Source organism: Phascolarctos cinereus, unplaced genomic scaffold (assembly GCF_003287225.1).
Source record: "Phascolarctos cinereus isolate Bilbo 61053 unplaced genomic scaffold, phaCin_HiC Scaffold_726;HRSCAF=1367, whole genome shotgun sequence".
In the NCBI taxonomy this organism is placed as follows: Eukaryota; Metazoa; Chordata; class Mammalia; order Diprotodontia; family Phascolarctidae; genus Phascolarctos; species Phascolarctos cinereus.
The window spans coordinates 286,383,447-286,404,041 of record NW_027556098.1 but is presented as its reverse complement, the minus strand read 5'-3'; the positions used below and the strand labels follow the sequence as shown (position 1 = coordinate 286,404,041).

Below are 20,595 nucleotides of genomic sequence, written 5' to 3'. Positions count from 1 at the left end.
ATTAAATCCCTCCAATATGGGATACCCTGGGAGAATTGGTTTAAATTTTTGACCTGCACCTTTCTGAGATGGCTGTCTATGTTAAAGGTATAAAATCTTTCTAAGCAGCCCTGGTTGTAATATGCGAAAAAACTGGAAGCAAACAATGTGCCCTTTGATTGGGGAAATGGTGAACAAATTGTGGTATGCAAATGAAATGGAATATTATTATGCCATAATAATTTTTTAAATGTGGAAGATTTCTATAAACTGATATAGAGGGAAAAAGCAGAACCAAAAGAACAATATACGCATTGACCACAACTATGTAATTAAAAGACTAATAGAAACCAATCAATATAGTACATACAAACCTGCACACAGAAACACATGCAGTAAAGGATGTAAAAGGGAACCATAATAATTATTCAAAGGTCCAAAACGTAGAACTGGAAGAGACCTTAGAGGACATGTCATCTAAAACCCTCATTGTACCAAAGAGAAAACCAAGGCACACCAAAGCAAAATAACTTTCCCAAGGTCATGTTGGCAGAAGATACAGAGCCAGTATGTGAAACCAGATCTGCTGACTTCAAAGTAGGCAGTCTTCACATTGTATCATGCTGTCTCTCCTGCCCTAAGGCCTAACATAATACTGTTCACTCAAGAAACGTGGGCTATTGATTACAAAAAGGATGATGTTTGAGGTAACAGTGAGTAGCTGTATCAACACTTCTCACTTTATCTGAAGGAATATTTGGGCAGAACTTTCAACTGTACAAAGTCACTCTGGCCCAATTAGAAGGTGTGGTGGTGCTGGTGGGGGTGGAGGTAGGGGTGTTGCTGTTGTTTTCTTTGGCAAGTAAGTGAAAACTGTTACTAGGCAAACACTGTCAAAATAAGACAAAAAGTTTGAGACCATTTCTACTCTGAACATATTTAGAGGCAAAACTGTAATCTGCAATTGAAACTAACATTTGAGGTGTGCCTGCCTGCGTCTGCCAGCCCTCTTGACAGCAGCCACTCAGCTCTCTGTCTCTCTACCTGCCATGTTGCTGCTGCCCTCCTGCTGCCTGCTCTCCAGAGCCACCCTCTTCCACATGGGCCTTGGTGCTCACTGCTACCATCAGGGCCAGTTCCTGGTGGACCCAAGTAGAGATGCCCCCTGACCCTATCCTGGGGATTATGGAAACATTTAAGAGGGACATCAACAGCGAGAAGATGAATCTGGGAGTTGGGGCCTACCAAGATGACCTTGTGTTCTTCCAAGTGTCTATAAGGCAGAAGCTCAAATTACAGGGAAGAACATGGACAAATAGTACCCTTCCAACATAGGACTGGCTGAATTTTGCAAGGCATCAGCAGAGTTGGCCCTGGGTGAAAATAACAAGGTTCTGAAAAGTAAACAATATGTCACTGTACAGACCATTTCTGGAACTGAAGTGTTGAGGGTGGGAGCCAGTTTTCTGCAACAGTTCTTCAAATTCATCCAGGATATCTATCTTCCAAAACTATCCTGGGAAAATCACACCTCCATCTTCAGGGATGCTGGAATGCAGCTGAATGGTTATCACTACTATGACCACAAGACTTGTAGCTTTGACTTCACTGGTACCATGGAAGACATTTCAAAAATACCAGAACAGAATGTCATCCTTCTTCAAGCCTATGCTCACAACCCCACTGGAATTGATCCTCATCCTGAGCAGTGGAAAGAAATAGCATCCTTGGATGCAAAGGAAATTCTTTGCCTTTTTTGATATGGCATACCAAGGCCTTGCCAGTGGGGATGGTAACAATGATGTTGGGCTGTTTGCCACTTCATTGATCAGGGCATTAATGTTGCTCTCTGTCAGTCTGTCAGTCATATGCCAAGAACATGGGCCTCTGTGGTGAACATGTGGGAGCCTTTACCATGCTTCATAAACACGCTGATGAAGCCAAAAGGGCAGAATCCCAATTGAAAATCCTTATTCATCACATGTATTCCAAGCCCCCTCTCAATGGGGCCTGAATTGCCTCTACAATCCTGAACAGTCCTTGATCCAAGAAGTGATTGGTTGCAAGAGGTAAAAGGCATGGCAGATGACATCATTAGCATGCAGACCCACCTGGTTTCCAACCTTGAGAAAGGTTGGAATTGTCCATGCCATTCACCAAGTCACCAAATAACTCTCCCTGGCAAGATGGAGCAGAAACAACTTTCCCACCTTCATACTCTGCTGGTTTGAGATTCAGAGAAATGATTGTACTGCAGAAGATAGGAGTGGTATGAGAATTTCTTTCAACCACAGTACTTAATGCTCAGGCCATTGAAAGTATCTCAGAAAAAGACCTTCGAGTAGGCTAAAAGCATCCAAAATTAGTGTTTGGAGCTTTGTGGGTCTAATCTAAACCAAACTCCCCAATCCATCCACTACAACTTTTCCAAAATATTTTATGTTTACAATAACTCTACCAAAAATCCTGCCCTAAAACCAGAATTCCTCTCCCTCTCCCCTTCCCCAGTCTTAGATCTCCTGGCATTACAATGTTGTTCAAGAGCTTTAATCCAGGTAATAAATGTCACATAGCCCATGTAACAGAAATCTCTGTGGTGCTAAAAGCTTCCAAAGAAGGCTTTCCCAGTTCTAATTTCTGCCTCTTATTGGTCTCCCATGACTGATGGCAGCACCTCAGATCACAAGAGTTTGTTTTGGAAAATCATAGATGTTGTTCAGCATCTTGGCTTCAAGAAATAACAGAAAAGAAAGGTGGCTCTCACCCATTGAATATTTGACTTTTTTAACTTTTTTCTCTTCCCCCATTTTTATTGCTGTCCTTTCCCTCTGACCCAAAGATCCAAATCTGCCCTAGTTTCTCTCCCTCCCTCTGTTGAATTAACTTTCAGATCCTTCCTATCAGGATCCATATACTTGGAGAATTAAGTAAAATGTAATTTAAGAAATGAGCATGTTCTCTCCTCCCCTTTCTCAGCAAAATATGGAGGAAGAGAATTCAGTAAAATGACTGCACTTTAATAAAAGCATCATTGTAAAGTTTTTTAATTGTCCCCCTTTCTACCACCACCCTACCAGACTTCTTCAGTGTGGTTGTGCAATAAATAGCTTGTCTCCTGAAAATCTGTATGGGGTAGTCAGTCTTGGGAGATGAGCATTTTGAGCTGAGGTCCTAAGCTTCTCTGTTCAGACTAGCATGTTTTGTGAAATAAAGGATTATTTAGCAGAAGTTTTGTCAGCAGTGGCATCAGAAATCCCTACCAATTCCCTTAAATCAAAATTCAAAATTGAATGTGGTCAATACCTCAGCCTTGCCCAATTTCCTAACTCCTCTAACTTACTTCAATACTTGAGAAAGACAATGATTTCATTGGTGGGAGGATTCCTTTCACCTATACATTTTACCATATCCCCATGCCTAAGTACATGGAGCCATGAGATGCTATTAAAAACAACAACAACAACAACAACATCTGAGCCTAACTGAACTTAGCAAGACTGATTCTTGCATAACACTCTGTTTCACAAAGCCTTTATTTAAAGCCTGTCTAGCTAAAGCTTTGGTGGCAATTGCCAGAACATGGAATACAATAGATCTTTCAAGTCCTCAAGGTCACTTCCCTGCTCTACTGAGATATTTTCATATAAAAATATATATTAAATACATACCACTATACAGTAGGTCCTCTGCTAGCCAATTGTTATCATACTTGTGATTTCATTGGTACAGGGAGCTCCTAGTAAGGAAACATCTTCTGCCAATATAAACTGGCAACTGCCTTGCCACTTATGGTCATACAGCATGGGACATGGAGAGGTTGAAGACTGGCCCTGAGTGATGTAGTGTATGTCAGAGGCAATACTTGAATCCCCATTTCCTAGGGGAGTCAAGCCATTCAGTTTTTGACTCTCTTCTTGGGCAGTTCTACTATAAGTTCCTTTATCTAGCTAGCCCCAAACATGATCATGCCTTACACCAGTCACTTTCTTACTGTCCACCCTGATGCTGATACGTTCTTTAAACCAGACATCCAAAAATCATGCCCTAGAGCACCTAAGCCAACCAGCTTTGAAATTCTCACCCTGAGACTGTGCCCTCCTGATTAATGAGGACCTTCTATATCAAGTAGTAGCCTTTGACGTGACCAGACTTCACTACAGCCATTTTCTTGACATTTTCCTTGCCATTGTGCTCTTTTTCACCTCTTGTTCTGAGACAGTGATCAAATCAATACTGCCATTACTTCTAGAAAGAACATGTCAATCAAACTGTCTTATTGCTTCAGTCACCAACCCTGGAATTTCTCAAACCAAAATGGCTTTCTCTACCTACCACTCTTCTATATATTTATTTCTTCCTATTAAAATATAAGCTCTTTAAAGGCAGAGATTATGTCACTTTATAGGTAGCTGGGTGGCAAAGTGGATAGACTGCCAGGTCTGGAATCAGGAAGACTCATTTTACTGAGTTTGAATCTGACCTGAGACACTTACTGGCTGTGTGACCCTGGGCAAGCCACTTAACCCTGTTTGCCTCAGTTTCTTCATCTGTAAAATTAGCTGGAGGGGAAAATGGCAAACCATTCCAGTATCTTTGCCAAGAAAACCCCAAAACTGGGTCACAAAGAGTCAGACACAATTGAAGAAAAAAATGTCATTTTTGTATTTGTAACTTCAGAGTTTAACATAGTACCTAGCACTATTAAACATCCATTCATGATCCATTTTGTCAAAGTCCATCTCTCTATCTTCTATGCCACTCTGTTCTTCAGTTCTGGGAATACAAATGTAAACCACAACTTTATTATTAGAATTTGGACAATTTTATTATTAGAAAGGGAAAAAATAAGCTGTGAGAAAAATACTGAGAAAGCAGCCAACAGAGAAAAGACAGAGTAAAGATAGCCAAAGTGTCCTATTTCCCAGCACCTAATTTGCATGTGACTCATATAAGGACCTTGAGATTGATAGTTGGGAAAAGCAGACTTAGAACTGTTTGTTGCCTGTGGGACAAGTTGATATTGCCTAGCTTTCCCTTGGCTGACAAACATGTGATTTTGATTTCTCACTATGAATTAGAGGCTAGTCTTATCGCACGAGACTGCTTTGAATCAGTGTGTCTGATCTAAATCATACCTCTAAGTGGGTCAGAATGGAATTCAGAGATGGTCTGAGAAGACTCCTAAGAGCAGGGATCAGGGGAGAACTCTCATTGGGCCTGGTAACAGACTTCACTGATACCTGCTACTTGGAAGAGGAGATTGGAAGAAAACGAGTTTTGCCTTCGTTTTTCCCTATACCTCCTGTCTGATACCTCAGAGTCCAACCATCAGAGTCAACGAAAAAATCCTAAGAAGATCCTAAGTGCAGGGTTTCTGCTTTTGCCGAAAGAACTGAACATTGATTCAGCATTCTAAAATAACTATCAGCAGAGAAATTAGCCAACTAGCTTGTATTAAGTACTACTATTACCAAATGACCCCACCTAACAAGAGAGTGGATCGTCCAGAGAAGAAGCTTCCAAGCTTATTAACTTTTGTCCTGCAGATTGTATGTACCTGAGGGAAATGGCACAAAGTGAGTAGCCCCAGGCATATGTACCTCTTTGCAATGTTTTTCGAAAATGTGTCCATTTACGCCATAGACACTGTGTTCATTTGTGAGAGAATTTATGGGTAGGATGTTATTTTGTTATTCTTTCATTGCCTTCTGTTTAGTAAATATTTCTGATTAAAATTTAATGGTGTCATCTTGGATGAACTTAAAGAGTTTCCTGGAGAATAACAAGGTTAAGAGACTTTGCCTGTGGTTATGTAGCTAGTACACGTAAAAGGCATCATTGAAGTACTGGGGGATAAATTCACATACCTTGGCAGTATACTTTCTAGGGATGTACATATTGATAATGAGGTGGATACATGCATTGCCAGAGCTATCCCAGTGTTTGGGAGACTCTGAAGGAAAGTATGGGAAAGAAGAGGTATTAGACTGACTACCAAACTGAAGATCTATGGAGCCATTGTGCTGACCTCATTGCTGTATGCCTATGAAACCTGGACAGTATACCAGTGCCATACCAGGAAACCAACTAGCTTCCATTTAAATTGTGTTAGGAAGATTCTTAAGATCACTGGGCGGAATAAGATAGCAGACACTGAGGTCCTTTCTCAAACTAACCTGCCATGCATCCAGACTCTACTGCAGAGAGTATAACTATGATGGGCTGGTTCCATTTTTCTAATGCCAAATGTGCACTTGCCTAGAAGACTTGCATGGAGAACTCACACAGGGAAAGCACAAGGACACTCTCAAGGTCTCTCTTAAGAACTTCAGAATTGATTGTGTGACATAGCCTCCCAGCATGGCGTGCTCTCATCAGAGAAGGTGCTGAGTTCTATGAGCAAAGCAGAATTGAAGTAGTTCAAAAGAAATGTGAGATGCACAGATTTAGAGAATCCATCCCAAATGTTCACATGGACTATTTGTGCCCAACCTGTGGTAGAGCATTCTGAACTCATATTTGACTGGTAAGCCACACTGTAACTAGACTCTAACATAGTGATGTCATTTTGGGCCTCTTCTAGAAGGAAGGACAACATCTATGTGTGAAAGGACAGATAATAATAATAATAATAATAATAAATAATAATAATAATAAATATTTATATAGACCTTAAGATTTGAAAAGGACTTTATATATATATATATATATATATATATACAGTATATATTTTATATATATATATTATATATATATATAATCTCATTTGATACTCACAAGTATTCTATAGGGCAGGTTCTACTATTATCCCCATTTTATGGATGAGAAAACTGAAGCTGAGATGTTGAGTGACTTGCCAAAGGTAACAAAACTGGTAAGTATCTGAAGGAGGTTTTGAATTTATATCTTCTTAACTCCTTTTCTGGTTTTCTCTCTACCATATCAACTAGTTCTCTATGTACTATAACTCCTTTAATTATTTGAAGCTAAAATATGAATTTAAAATCTGGAGAATTGGGGCAGCTAGATGGTGCAGTAGACAGAGCACCGGCCCTGCAGTCAGGAGGACCTGAGTTCAAATCCGGTCTCAGACACATGATACTCACTAGCTATATGACCCTGGGAAAGTCACTTAACCCTGATTGCCTTACCAAACAACAAAAAATTGGAAGAATCATGCTAAGTATACTTAATATACTAACAAAATACTAACTATACTCAATACTAATGGGGGAGGGATGGAGTGAAGAAGACTTCCTTTCCCTAAATATATGCTCTGGTGAGCAAAAAAATTCATGAAGTCCATAGCCTGTCTGAAGGCAATAAAAAAAAAAATTAAAATACCAGTAAGACCTCATTATAGCCACTCCAACCTTTTAAGCCTGATTTCATGGAATGAAAATGCAACATTATAGGCTCACCAGGACAATTGAAATGCTGCTCTTTTTAATTTCACTTAATGCGTTCTATTTCAAAAATTAGACTTGCTGATTGATTCATCATGCTGATTGGCACAATTTGTCATGGGAATGCATTGTTTCTGCACAAAACTGCCCAAAACTCCATAGCCATGATAAGGAATGGGTTTTATGTAGACTTGGCTAAGTTCTAAAGTAACAAAGGAAAACTGGTTCTTTAGTCCCCCTAAACCTTCTATTACTCTTTTTTAGTGCTGAATATTGGATGTATCTGCAATGTTTCTAGATATCAACAACATAACTGTCACATTTATTGGGTAGACTTATCTGTTTTATTATATTTGAAATGGATTTCTGGAGAAATTACACCATTTTGACATATTGCAATTTTTTTCTGCAGTGTCTACAAATCTGGTACATGGGAATAAGAGCTGGCTAACATCAGAAAGTAACATCTCTATCCATGCTGACTAAGAAAAAAGCCAAAAAAAAAGTCTACAAGAGCTCAGAGATATATCTTCAAATAAAGCTATTAGGTAAAATTCTCACCCTGCCTGACAAGGTCTTATATACATAAAACTGCCATTTATGAGTAAGCAGTGAGTTTTTCTCTAAATAGTGGTTTTGCATCCTATTCATGGTAAGCATATTTGTTCATAATACCATATGAAACCTGTCAAGTTACTAAGGAATCAGTAGTGCCATTTCTCTAGTCCCCCGTCCACGTTTTTTCTTCTGGTTCTCTGATGACCAAATGAGTCAAGTTGAGTGAGAGAAATGATTATTAATAATCAATGATTTGGGGAGATCGAGAGTTCTCCCTTTTTTCTAAAATCCTCATTTCAAAGCTCATTCTGTAAAGGTTGAGCTTACTTTCTCCTCAATCTTGGTCAGACCCCACCCAACCTTACAAGAAATCTTATCTAAGGTGAATTCCTATCCACTGTGTTCTACTCAAGCAAGTTTGAGTGAAGATATATCTTTGGTCTAGATTGCCCAAGGCTGGGGGTGGTCTAGGTGTAGAGATAGTCTCTTTGTCCAAGAGTGACATGATGTCACTCTCTCAGACCCTCATTAGAGTGAGTCCACTTCTCATTGTAATAGTCATTCTCTCATTAATTGTTAACCAATCAAATTGGATTGCCACCCTCAGGAATACCCACTCTTCTGAGGGCATGTAAACCGTGAGCCCATCCCCATGATTCATCTTTGGCATTGGAGAACTCCACTGACCTATTTTATTAATAAAATGCTAGCATCATTAATTAAATTATTAATTAACCAGAAACTATGTCTCTTGAACTTTTTAAATGTCATAAGGGTTAGTATGATTATTCCATTTATAGATGAGGAAGTCAAGGCTCAAAGAAATTAAATGATTTGGCTGCCTTAGATCACAGATGAGATGTAGAAATGAGGGACCTTAGATGACATATAGACAAATGCCTTCACTTTATAAATGAGTAAAGTAATCCTCAGATTTGCCAAACATGGGTGAAATAATAAGAATTTGAATTCAAGCCTTCTGACTTCAGATCCAACAGTATTTCCACAATATCACACTGCCATTCAAAAGGAATTATTTTCTTCTAGCTTCTAACACTTTTGTCTTACTTGTATGACTAATTTCCAACATAAATGGCACTTTTAAATCAAATATATATATATATATATATATATATATATATATATACACATACATATATACATATATGTATACAATATGTGTGTGTGTTGGAGTCAGTTTGAGGTTTCTGTTAAATACGAAATTAAGTTCAATAAGACTGAAATGTTTTTATTAAATTGAGTCTTCTCTCACACTTAGAAAGAGGCTTAGCTTCTCTTGCTTCAGGCATAAAACTTCACTGAAAAAGGTAGACCATGTTAATCAAACACATCCCAGGGCTTGTAAATGAAGGGCAACTAGGTGGTTTAGTAGATAGAATGTTGGGCCTGGAGTCAGGAATCCTTCTCTTCCTGAGTTCAAATCTGGCCTCAGACACATACTAGCTGTGTGACACAGGGAAAGTTACTTAACCCTGTTTGCCTCAGTTTCCTCATCTGTAAAATGAAATGGAGAAAGAAATGGCAAACCACTCCAGTATCTTTGCCAAGAAAACCCCCCCAAAAGGTCATGAAGAGTTGGACACAACTGAAAATGATTGAACAAAAGTGAATGGAAGCTCCAAGATTTTCTCTGATCTTATAGCTAAAAATTCAATTCCTTTTCCAGTATAGCAGACGCCCCAGAGCTACCATATCACCAATCTCACAGAAGTCTAACATGCTATCTATAATAAACTTTAAAAATTATAACTAACAATCTCTTCTTTGAATTTAGGTTTATTTTTTATAATTTAGATGCTTTAGAGTTCAAGGAAATTTGAGCTATATTCTTTGCTCTTAATGAATCTCCCTACACCAAGCAGAGACATGAACAATTATTTCCTTAACTTTAAAGCTGCCTCAAAGTGCTGAAGGCCTAGGCTTCATACTTGAAGCTTTGTTACTAGTGACTTCACACTTCATTTAAAAATCAAGGAAACAATTACCACATCATCAGAATGGACTTTTACAACTTTTAAATTTTTTCTTGGAAATTTTTCTTGGAAAAAAATACTGAATAAATAAAGATAAGAAGAATGGTGGTTTTGGTGTTGTTGGAGGGTGGATTAGTGATCTGTATGTAATATAGAAACATACAGATATAATACCTTATGTCATATACTACCTTACAGTAATCTTTTATTTCAACTAATAATAAAAATACCTACCCATGTGCTCACCTCCCAAAATGGCAGGAGAAGGATACTTTCATTACTTTACCACTATACATTAGCTGATTGGCCTCATTGAATGTTTCTAGTGCAACAAGGTCTCATGTAGTCCTTTTCTTTTTGTTAACAGGGTTCTTAACTTGGTATTTGTGAACTTTTAAAGAAATATTTTCATAACTGTATTTGATATAATTTGTTTCATTTGTAGGTCTATGTATTTTATTTTATGCATTTAAAAGTACTGTTCTGAAAAGAGGTCCATAGGTTGCTTTTTTTTCAGACTATCAAAAGAGTATATGACACAGAAAAAAGTTAAGAACCTCTGGTACATATATATATATATATATATATATATATATATATGGCCCTGCCTCCAACAGGACTTGAGTCAGGTAACTGTCAACCATCTAGCATTCCATCCCTCACTGTGATATCATAAGCTTTTTATCTAGGAGCACATGCCAATCATAGATGGTCACTTTTCATGTTCTTACCCTATCCCAACCTCTGCCTCTGCTGACCACTCTTCTTCCTTTCAGATAAAATGTTTTGTTTCATTCATCCATATCTCAAATCACAGTCAAACAGAAGTATCAGATACACGTACATAGATTCCAATATTCCACTTCCACTTGTTTCTCTGACTCAACTCTCCAAAGAAAAGACCATCCTCTTAGGTCACCTAACCCAAGTCTTGTTCCTTTGTTCCTCCTTATTCAGTCTCCTACCCACACTACAAGCATAGGAGACCAGAAATTTAAGTGTGCAACAGAATGCAACACAGGTACTATTATTGTGTACTTGGTCTCTGCAACATTAAATAACACAAAAACAGAAACACCACCTTCAAGCACTCCCTTTCTCTACTGTGGATCACTTCTAGTCCTAGTCAGTACTAGAACCCACATTTCCTGATATCCAGTCCATTGTTCTGCTCCCTGCATGATTTCTTAGTCATTTTTCCCTCAGCTTGGTAAAAAAGGAGCACCACACTGACATTATCTTCTTTCCAAGATCTTTTCAGGTCCCACATTCCAAGTACTTGAAAAGCAATTACTTTCTCAATGCACTACACCCAATTGCCATATTTTTTATGACAAATTTCCAAAGTAATTGACATTTTCCAACAGAGAGATGTGTTGGAGTCTGCTTGAGACCAGTGTTAAGTGTGAAATCAGGTTCCACAAGGCCAAAATTCCTTTCTTGTTTAAGTTGTATCTACAGTGGAACTTCTCTCACACTTGAAAAGAAGCTTAGCTTTGTATTGCTTTGGCATCAAATAGGAAAGGGGGAAAGTATGTTAATTAAATCGTATGTATAAAAACCACTCTGGTTTATAAGCTATTCTAGGCAACACAGTATTTTTTGCTGTCTAAGCTGTATCCTAATCCCATTCAGTACAATCCTACCTAAAATAGGGCCTAAGCAGGGCAATTAGTGCCAAGAGATAAAAATGTGTGACCAGATCAGATAATACAAAGGCCAAAAAAGACAACTTCCTTCCAAAAACTAAATGAAAATAAAGTCCACAATTTCCTTGTTTAAAATACAATGGAAAATTCCCCCACCTTATTAATGCCCCTTGTGTCATTTCCAAATCTACTATACTATATTCATTTTGATGTCTACCCACATTTATAAAAATGAATTGATGTTGGGCCACATTGGTGAAGGTTAAATGAATAGATGAGGAGTTGCACAGCTGTTTACAGTTTTGGTTTATAGCTCTGGGACATCCCATTCTGGAGTCATTCCGTTCCAGTTCATTTTAACAGTAATTAGAAGTACCCCCATAACGAGGTGCTTGCTGTTGAAAACAACTTCATTAGTTTGGGTGATTTTATTGGTTTCCTTTAGGGTGAGGAAGTGATACTAATAGTTGTAATTTAATAGGGAAATCACTGAAGCAGGGAAGATTCCACGGCATCTTAAATGAGGCATTATACAGAAGTTTCCGTTCCAAATAATGAAATATCAGAGAACAGCAGCTACCTAAGAAATTCTCATATGAACACATACAAGTTGGCATGAACAAGCCATTTTGGTTAAATGCCTTAAATATTGCTTATATAAAGCTATTAGGAATCCTTACAGAAAAAATACAAGTTGAATTAGCATAAATTAAAAATAAATTTGGCCATATTAGGCAATGTTCCCAACACAGTCTAAAATGAGGTAAAATAAACAAATTTGACCTTTACAATTCCATTTTCTCCATAAGTGACTAAAAGACTGACTCATTTTTCTGCCCCTGCGACTGATTTTATCATTTTGTGGTTTTTGTTCCACTCCCTTCTTTCTTTACTTTCATACACATCAATTTCCCAAGCAGAGACAATTATCTTATTCCATGAAAAATTCTATAGCATCCTGGAACATTAACATCTAGTCCAAGCCCATCATTTTACAGAGAGGAAGTAGATGCCACAGATGAAGTGACTTTCCCAAGTCCAGACAGAAACTGGAACTAGAAACGAGTCTCCTAATCTCCAGGCCAATGTTCTAACTACTACATCAAGTTTTCATCATTATTCTATGTTTCCCCCTTTAAAAAGTATATTTTATTCCCCTAGGATTCTTTGCTTCTAGGATCACTGCAGTTATTACCATTTCAGAGATGACAAAACTGAGAGACAGAAAAGTCTTCAGAAACTTCAAAGCAACTTAAGAAATTCCTTACTTCATTTCTTCAACTTTGTAGGAAAGGGGTGGAATAAATTTCAGAGTTACTTCCCCAAGGGTAAACTGGAAAATAATGAGCCAACATGCATGAATAAAGAAGAGTTTAACTGTGTATTGTCTGTGGTAGTCCTATCCCATTCAATGAATTCTGTTGTCTGGCCCTCACATACTAGAAAAGATACTGATAAATTGGAGTGAATCTAGAGAAGGGAACCAGATGCTAAAGGGATTCCAGCATACGTCATGTAAGGATTGGATGGAGGGACTGGGGATACCTAACATACAGAAGACTTACAGAAAGCACGATGATAGTCTAATTCATGTATTTCATTATTGTCTTATGGAAAAGAGATTAGATTTAAGATCAAAAAAAGCTATAAAAAGAGAGTCTGATAAATCCTATGACTTCAAAGCAAGTAATGTTTCACCTTTACACATTACATTAAAGTGAAAAGCAATGAGAAGAAATTCTAAAAAAAAAAACTTAACAAATAGATTTATCCCAAAGTGAAATGGTTTACTTTGGGTTATAGTGGGTCTTCTTTAACCGGGGGGTCCTCAAGCAAAGACTGGATGAGCGCATCTCAGGTTACAGCGAATATGCTAATTTTTGGTGTGAGAATAGTTAACCACTTAGGTGCCTTTAAGCATTGAAATTCTCTGATCCTATGGTTATACAACCCTGGAATGTCCTCATTTACCATAAAGGGTAGGAAAGATAAAACATTGAAATACAAATTGCAAAAATGAACCCCAAAATTCTGATTAAAATCCTTACTTGGCCTTATATAAAAATATATCATCTGTCCTACTAGCATAAACAGGATGCTACTGGCCCACTGACAGTAGGACATATGAATTGAATGGTTTCCAATAGAGGCAATGGGTTTACACTGGTGACCGCTAGCACTCATTTGTGAGATCGCTAGTGAAAATTAAGAGTGCAGTCTTCTGCAAAGGAACTTCAGAACAGAAGAGAGAACCAGTCCTTCTAGCAATCTTAGTGACAATTCTAACCAAATAACTATCATCCATGGAAAGCTAGCCAACTGACATCTGATTTAATTCACTCTTAACATTGAATATTCAAGGAGATGTTTATTCTGTCAATGTGTGAAGAAATCTCCTAAGACAACATATACTTTCTAGCAAATTAATCCCATTCAATGAGCTTAATGTATGCAAGGCACCATGGCACCATGAGAAGAGACAAAATACAAAGTTAAACAATGTCTGCCCTCAAGAAACCTACTAATTCAAAGTTATATGTGGCATGTGTACAAATAACCATGATAAAAATAATAGAGAATGGAATTGCAGGATTTAAGAGTTGGAAAGGACCTCAGTGGCCATCTTATCTAAAATACATGAAAAGAAACCCCACTATAATACTGTCAACAAACAGGCCATCCAGCTGCCAAAGATCTGCAAAGAAAAGAATCACACCACTTCCTAAGGCTGACCATTCTGTTTTTGAATAGCTCTAATTTTTTGTAGGAGGACAGCTAGGTGGCACAGTAGATAGTGCACCACCCCTAGAGTCAGTAGGACCTGAGTTCAAATTTAGCCTCAGATTCTTACTAGCTGTGTGACCCTGGGTGGGCCACTTAACCCTGTTTGCCTCAGTTTCCTCATCTGTAAAAATGAGCTGAAAAAGGAAATAGCAAACCACTCCAGTATCTTTACCCAGAAAACCCCAAATGGAGTCACTGAGGGTCAGACATGACTGAAACAACTCAACAAAAAAGTATTTAGGAATTTTGTTTTTTCTTGACATGAGGCCTATATTTTCTTTGCATTTTCCACCTACTGTTCCTGGTTCTGCTCTCTAGTGCCAATCAAAACAAGTCTCATCTCTTCTCCATATATCAACCCTTTGGGTACTTGAAGATAGTTACCATAATCCACCCAAGTCTTCTCTTCTTAAGGCTAACTCTCCCAGTTCCTTCAACCAAACCTCATATGGTATGAATTCAAAGACCATAACCTTTATAATTTTTCTTTTCAGGATAATCTCTAACTTATCATGTCCTTAAAGCCATGGGATGGTTGAAGACAGTACTTCAGAGGAGGTCTGATAAACATCGAGTACATTGGGACCTTCCTATTCCTGGAAACTGCATCATACACACATATTGAGCTTACAATCCACTAAAATTCCCAGATCTTTCTAAGAACAACTGATATCTAACCACACCTCTCCCATCTTATATTTGTAAAGTTTATTTTTTTAACCCTAGTACCAAACTTTACATTTACCTCTTTTGAATTTCATCTCATTAGATTCAGCCCACAATATCCTTATGGATTCGTCCTGCTATCCATCTTGTTGTTCACTCCCAGCTTGTTTCATCTGCAAATTTGATGATAATTAACATCACTTTAATGTCTTTTTAAATTAATTTATTTTAAATACAAAAACAAATACAAAATAAGGGGAAAAAAGCATTGCCATGTGCACAGCAGAATGCAAGAGTGGATTCAAAATATACAGCAATAATTTCCCTTTCAAGAAAGTCCATATGATAAATACTACACATTGTGTTCAGAGCTGTCCATCTTTTTATTTTTGCTTCCTTGTGAGTTTTCTTTTATTCTCAGATGTGCACTTTTTACTTTGTTCTTGTTTCCCCTTTCCTCCCTGCCCTGTCCCCCAAGAAGGCTATAATTATGCATGGATATACATAGACATATGCATATACATATACATACACATACCTACATATAAATACACATACATATATATATATATATATACACATGTATAACCCTACATACATACATATGCATATGTATACTTATATATCTATAATCATACTAATATATTGACATATACACTCATATGCATCTATGTAAGACCACACTATACTTATTTGCCCTTTGTTCCTCTGAGAGTAGATAACCTCCCTTCCTAAGTCCAAGTTTTCCATATTTCTCTAAGTTTACCAACTCATCATTTCCTACGTCACAATAATTTTCCAACCTTATACTGTCTAGTTACTTTAAATAGTCCGAAACAATATTGATTAATATGGTTAACATATAGTATAGTTTCCCTATTTTTCTCTTTTGATTAAATCTATTTTAGCTTTAACTTCATCTGAGATCATAATTATAATCCCTGCTTTTTTTTCCCAAAATAAATCCTACTCCTGATCTTCATTTTATGTTTGTATGTATCTCTTATTTCTTATTCCTCCGACTCCTCTACTTTACCTCTACCCCCTGCCTTGGCCTCCTATTACTTAACCTACCCCCTCCAAAGATCCCTCCTTTATCCTCTCCCCCCCCCACCCTTTCCCCTTATCCTTTTGTTTCTATCTGAATTTAGAAGACTTTTATAGCCTTCCAAATATGTTATTCCATCTTTATCCCATTTCTGTTCATCTAGACATCCTTCTATATCCCCCTTATCCTATTCCCTCATACTCTTATTTCTTTATAAATTTAGAAGACTTTTATTCCCTTCAAATGCGTATATTGTTCTCTCTTTAACCCAGATCTGATGTAAGTTTCCCTCTACAACTCCCTCCTTTATCCTCTCCCCCCTCCCTATCCCCTTAGCCTTTTATTTCTTTCTGAATTTAGAAGACTTTTATACCCTTCTAGATGTATGTGTATTGTATTTCTTTAACCCATTACTGATGAGAATAGGGTTCCAGAACTTTCAGCCCTCCTCCCTCATCTAAGTCCTATGTGTCAGTTCTTCCTGTTATACCTCATTTGTATAAGGTAATTACTCTTTTTACCTTTTCCTAATGGTTTTACTTTTTAGAATCACATCAAACTCAGATCTACTCCAATCTTTCTTTCAGACTACCCAATTACTAATAACAATCTTAGACATGCATTTTACATTTCCTCACATAAAAAGTAAACAATCTGTCCTTATTGAGTCCCTTATAATTAGTCTTTGATGTGTACCTTATATTTCTCTTGGATCATGTCAAATTTTCTATTAAGTTGAGGTTGTTTTGCAACAAAATCCTGAAAATCTGGCAATTCGTTGAATGTCAATTTTTTTTCATTCAGGATTCTGCTTAACTTTGCTGGGTAAGATATTTTCAGCTGCCACCCCAGTTCTTTTGCTCTTCAATATATGGTGTTCCAAGACCTGTACTCTTTTTGTGTTGCCACTACTAGGTCTTGTGTGATTCTAATAGTGGCTCCATCATGTTTGATTTTTTTTTCTCTTGTTGCTCATAATATTTTCTCCTTAAGTTAGGGATTTAAGAATTTGACTATAATATTCCTGTAGGTTTTCCTTGTAGAATCTCTTTCAGGTGGTGATCAGTGGATTCTTCTCTTTCTACTTTCTCCTCTTGTTCTAACACTTCATGACAATTGTCTTTAATTATCTCATGTATTATTGTATTAAGATTCTTTTTCTGATTGTAGTGTTTCATGATTATTCTTATGCTTTTTGATCTGTTCGCCAGATCTGTTGTTTTTATTGAGATGTTTCACATTTTCTTCTATTTGTTCATTCTTTATATTTTGTTTTATTTCTTGGTCTCTTATAACTTCACTGGCTTCCCTTTGCCCAATTCTAATTTTCAAGGAGTTGCTTTCTTCCTTAAGATTCTGGATCTCCTTTTCCAGTTGGTTGACTTTCTTTCCATAATCTTCTTGTTTTTCTTGCATTGTTATTTTTTTTTAATTTTTCCTCAATCTCTCTCATTTTAAAGTAATTTTTAAGTTCTTCTATGAATTATTTTTGGGCAGGTGACCATTTGATGTTACTCTTTGGGGTAGGAGAGAATATTTTTGCTTCAGTATTCTCCTCTGAAGATGAACCCCAGTCTTCTCTATCCCCATAGCAACTTTCTGTAGTTAGGTTCTTTCTCCCTTCCCTGCTCATTTTTCTTTAAATTTCTAACAGCTTATTATTGTAATCACTTCTAGTCCTGAGGTATGGGGGATGGTGCCTCTGGCTTCCAGTCCTCCTTCAGGTCTCCCCTCTGGCCTGGAAGCAAAACCAAGAACTCTGCCCTCCTTTAACTGTCCACAGCCAGCAGCATTCCAGCCCCACTGCTTCTGCACTCGCGGGGTGGCCGTGCGCTGGTTCCTTCTCACTGCAGCCCACTTCTCAGCAACACGTCTGGTCCCAGTGTACCTTATCATCACAGGTTCCCTCAATCTCCCCCACTCAGATGCCTAACTGCCCACACTGTCTGGAAAGTGAAAATTCCTGTGCCTAGGGCCGAAGCTACCTCTCAACCTAGGTTGTCCCAGGGCTCACCCCTTGCTGTTTTAGCAGAACTAGGTATTTACATTTCACAAAGACCAAACCTTGGTCCTGGGATTTTTCTTCAGTTCTTCTCTGGTTGTCCCAGCTGTGCCACAACTCTCGTTTATTTTTACTGGTCTAACTTTGCCCTGACATGCTATTTTTCTTGTTTGTGGGGAAAATCTGGAGAACTTGAATTTTCCAACATACTCTATCATCTTCCCAGAATCCTCTCCATTTAATGTCTTTATCCAAGTAACTGATTTTAAAAAAAAAAAGTTAAACAGCGTAGGTCCAAGCACAAATACTAGGAGTACTTCACTGGAAATCTGCCCTCTTGATATCAAACCATAACAATGACTTTTTTTGGCAGGGGGCTAGGCAATGGGGTTAAGTGACTTGCCCAGGGTCACACGGCTAGTAAGGGTTATGTGTCTGAGGCCAAATTTGAACTCAGGTCCTCCTGAATCCAGGGCCAGTGCTCTATCTACTGCATCACCTAGCTGCCCCCAAAAGATAATTTCTCCTGGTGCTTAAAGACCAGAGATGGAACAGTTTCATCTAACAAATTCCATCCCCATGACTCTCAGTCACCAATCTTTTTTTTTTTTGGTAAGGCAATTGGGGTTAAGTGACATGCCCAGAGTCACACAGCTAGTGAGTGTTATGTGTCTGAGGCCAGATTTGAACTCAGGTTCTCCTGACCTCAAGGCCAGTGCTCTATCCACTGCACCATCTAGCTGACCAACCAATGACTTTTTAAGTTTTTAGTTCAGTCATGACAAAAGTTCTAAATCCACTTGATATTTTATCATCTAATCCATGACTCTCCATCTTCTCTACAAAAAAAGCAAGCAATATATGAGATAATTTGTAAAGAGCTTTTCTAAAAACAAGTTAAACAATATCCACAGCTTTTTCTTTATCTACTAGTTCAATAATCCTGTTTGGAAAAAAAAGAAGGTAAGGTCTTGAGGAAATCAAGAAATCTTGTTAGATGATCACCACGCATGTCTGGAATGATTCATTCTCAAGTTTATCTTGTCAAGTTCAACTGCCTGTTGTTTGAAGACTCTGTTCTCTTCCCTTTTTGAAATTCAAAACAAATTTTCCCAGCTCCAATCTCATGGTACTTCCCATTCTTTCTATCCTTTCACCCTCTCCCTTCTCAAAAGTGTTTTGCTTCTGACTACTCCCTCCCCCAATGTGCCTTCCCTTCTATCATTCCCTCCTTTTCTTATCCTCTTACCCTCCCATTTTCCTGTAGGGTAAGATAGATTTCTATACCTAACTGAGTGTGTATGTTATTCCCTCTTTGAGTCAATTCTGATAAGAGTATGTTCACTCAACACTCCCTCGCCTCCACTCTACTGTAAAAGCTTTTTATGTGAGATAAGTTACCCCCATTCTACCTCTCCCTTTCTCTTTCTCCAAGTACATTCCTCTCCCATACTTAATTTTTTTTTTTAGATATCATCCCTTCATATGCAACTCACACTTGTGCCCTTGTCTATAAATACTCCTAACTTCCCTAATAATAAGAAAGGTCTTATGAGTTACAAATATCATCTTCCCATATAGGAATGTACTAAGTCCCTTATGGTTTCCCTTTTATGTTTACCTTTTTATGCTTCTCTTGAGTCTTGGATTTTAAGTCAAGTTTTCCATTCAGCTCTGGTCTTTTCTTTCAAGAATGCTTGAAAGTCCTCTCTCATTGAATATCTGTTTTTCCCCTGAAGGATCATACTTGGTTTTGTTGGGTAGGTGGTTGGCTGGTTGTTGTCCTTCATTCCTGAAGAAAACCAAAGTGACATCACTATGCTAGAGTCAAGTTTCAGTGTGTCCAACTGTGACTGAAAAGGCCAATACAAGCTCAGAATGCTCTGCTACAGGTCAGCCACAAAGAGTCCATGTGAACATTTGAGGTGGTTTCTCTAAATTTGTGCATTCTTCATTTCCTTTGAACTGTTTCAATTCTGTTTTGCTCATAGAGCACAGCACCTTCTCTGAAGTGGGCATGCCATGCTAGGTGGTCCTACACCAGTGTCTCGCATGTCACACAATCAATTCCAAAGTTCTTGAGAGTGTCCTTATACTGCTTCTTCTGACCACCATGTGAATGCTTGCCCTTGTGTGAGTTCTCCATAAAGTATTCTTTTTTCACAAGCATATGTTTTGCATTCAAACAACCTGCACAGCTCATCAGAGTTGTGCTCTCTGAGAAGCAAGTTCGAATACTTGGCAGGTTAGTTCAAGAAAGCACCTCAGTGGCTGGTATCTTATCCTGCCAGGTAATCTTCAGAATCTTCCTAAGAATTCAAATGGAAGTGATTCAGTTTCCTGGTATGGTGCTGGTATACTGTCCAGGTTTCACAGGCATGTAACAATGAGATCAGCACAATGGTTCTGTAGACCTCCAGTTTAGTAGTCAGTCTAATACCTCTTCTCTCCTACACTTTCCTTCAGAGCCTCCCAAATACTGAGCTAGCTCTGGCAATGTGTGCTTCAA

The 20,595-nt window shown here is 38.0% G+C and overlaps 1 pseudogene; it reads left to right on the top strand.

The window, feature by feature from the left end:
• Window positions 1-1,028: 1,028 nt before the first annotated feature.
• LOC110201697 (aspartate aminotransferase, mitochondrial pseudogene) lies at window positions 1,029-2,210 on the top strand (annotated as a pseudogene).
• The last annotated feature ends 18,385 nt before the right edge of the window (window positions 2,211-20,595 follow it).